The sequence below is a fragment of the Nycticebus coucang genome, chromosome 8, assembly GCF_027406575.1.
Source record: "Nycticebus coucang isolate mNycCou1 chromosome 8, mNycCou1.pri, whole genome shotgun sequence".
NCBI classification, from domain to species: Eukaryota; Metazoa; Chordata; class Mammalia; order Primates; family Lorisidae; genus Nycticebus; species Nycticebus coucang.
In genome coordinates this window covers 20,186,424-20,188,961 of record NC_069787.1, presented here as the reverse complement: position 1 = coordinate 20,188,961, position 2,538 = coordinate 20,186,424, and positions in this window count along the sequence as shown.

Here is a 2,538-nt window from a genome sequence, read left to right as displayed (position 1 = left end):
TTGGTCACCAATAAACAAATAAGGAGACCTTTGTCATCTGAGATGAAATCAGAGTGCCTGAAGAAAACCCACACACTCGTGGGGAAAGAAAAAGTGTTTCAACTCCACACAGACAGTGGCCCTGGCCCAGAATCAATTATTATCAATTTCTAATTATTGTTTTAACTAAACAGCACTGAATGAAACATTACCATAAATTCAATTTTGAAATCAATTTTCTTAACTATAAATTGCAGGTCTCTGATAAGTACATCAGGCAGGTGAAAATACCTAAAATAATATAGCAAATCACAGTTTTGTGTCTAGTATATTTGAAGTGGTCCAGTGCTTTCAGTAGGGTTTGTTTAGTAGTACTTTAATCCACATGAATGCTTGGGTTACATAATCCTGAAAGTATAAATGAGGATTTCGTTCTCTGCCTAATTAACAGGGTTGATGTTGTACATCTAATGAAGTAATGCATTTGAGATGATTTGTATACTACAGAGTACAGTACACATGTAGCTATTGTTTTTATTTTCCTTGGACCTTAAGATATGTGAAAGCTACTTTCTAGTTCCAAAATTTATGGTTAGGGAAGAATAATTCCCCAAAGACCCAGAAATATGGTCTATGCAGTCAAGACATGAGAAAAGGTCTGGAATTTGGCCCAAGGAAGACACTCTGAAGAGGTGACAACTTGGGTACGCAAGCAATGTTTCTAAGAAGGGGACAGAACTCTTTAACACTTTCTGGTTTGTGTTCACAACCTAGAAAAAACAGTGTACAGGAGAAGTTTCTGTGTTATATAACAGAATAACTTCTAGACTGTCTAGGTGATAAAATCTCCACAAGGATTATCGAATTAAGTTCTTGAGACTCCCTCCCTGGAGAACTTCAGGAAGAAAACAGGAATCTATCTGCATTTGGTGACTTAGAAGTTTAACCGCTGGAGGGCAAATTAAAGACTTCCAGCTGGACCAGATAAGTTGTCAAGGTCACTTTCAGCTCATTCATTTTCTTTTTCATTACTCATATTCCACCTGACAACCTTTTTTCAAAAGGGACTCACTGTTAATATATTTCTTTAAGTATAGTTCATTGCTAAGCTTTAAATTCATTTCCATTGATTACATTGCACATAACTTAGATACAAAATAGATATAATGCTCTGTAGCTGGATTTAACCTACAGCTTACATTTGTATTAATTGCTCTTTAATGTATAGAAGGAGTTTGGCAAATGATTCTATTTGATGATTCATTACAGGGAAGAATGATATAACATCTGAAATGATAGGAACCATTACAGTTCTAGGATAACAATTTTACTGGTGTATACCTCGTACTTCAATTTCCAAGTTATGCATGATAGTGTTTTAGCAGGGAGTTTTGTGTGTTTGGAGTGTTTTGTTTGTTGATTTCTTTTTCTTACTTGCATTACTAATTTCCCTTGAAAGCAGTATGACTCGGGTCTGACTTGTTCTAAATTTTACTCCATAATGAATGGTGTCAGGGAGAAACTTCTGCATCTCTGATAGCCTTTCCTCTAGAAGATACTTCAACATATGAATCAATGAACCAAAATGTCACAGCCGTGAAAAGAAATTAACTCAAAGTTGTTGTTCATCTTCATAATCCATGTTTTAGATGGTTTCCATGGTGACTCCCTGGCTAGCAGCATCTTTATGTACCAGATGTCTTATTGTTCAACTGCTCATCGGTCTTAAGAGTTTAAAGTTTGAAAACTGAAGTCCAAGCAACAACATTTCTAAATATCACAGAGAAAGTGGGGGAAAAGGCAGTAAAATTCTTATAAGGTTCAATGCCTATAAGATGGGGATGGGGGCAGAGCAGAGATATTGTCACATTTCATTGTTTTGAGAGCATAAAAATGTTGTAACAATGAAAAAAGGATAAATTATACTTAAATAGAACAAGTTTTGGCAAATTTTATGTCCTTATTGATTCTATGATATATTTGTTTACATGGTAGTTAAGCCACTTATTATTATCAGGTCCTGATTGTCACAGATTATCTGTAAGTTGATATATAAAAGAAACTTTATTTCAAAGGAGGTGTGACTTTTTTTGTTTTAGATTTTTAAAAAATATATATATATTTTAAACATACATTTTTTTTTTGTAAGAGAAAATGGCTGCTAAAAAGATTCTACTTATTGGCTTCCATGTCTAAATGTCTAAAGTTCAGAAAACATCTTGGAACATAATCAGTTATTCTCTTAAATTTCAAGTGGGTGCCACGTACAACTGTCCTTGCTTTAATGTCACATTCCAAAATGAGAAAACAAGTAGCAGAGTAGCAGGGATAATAGGCAAAAAGAATTGGAAGCAGTATAGGGTCATGCGTGAAGAAGATGAAAGAGATTCAAAACCCAAGTTATACTCCTGGGGCTCCTGCTCAGTGAGGCACCTGGTTTGACCTATTGGAGGCAAGCAAGAAAGAGCCATGCTAGGATGGACTCAGCTGTCCACATTCTTCAGCTAACACCCAAGGAAACTAAGGTCCCGTGAGATAAATAAACTCTTGAAGGTGACA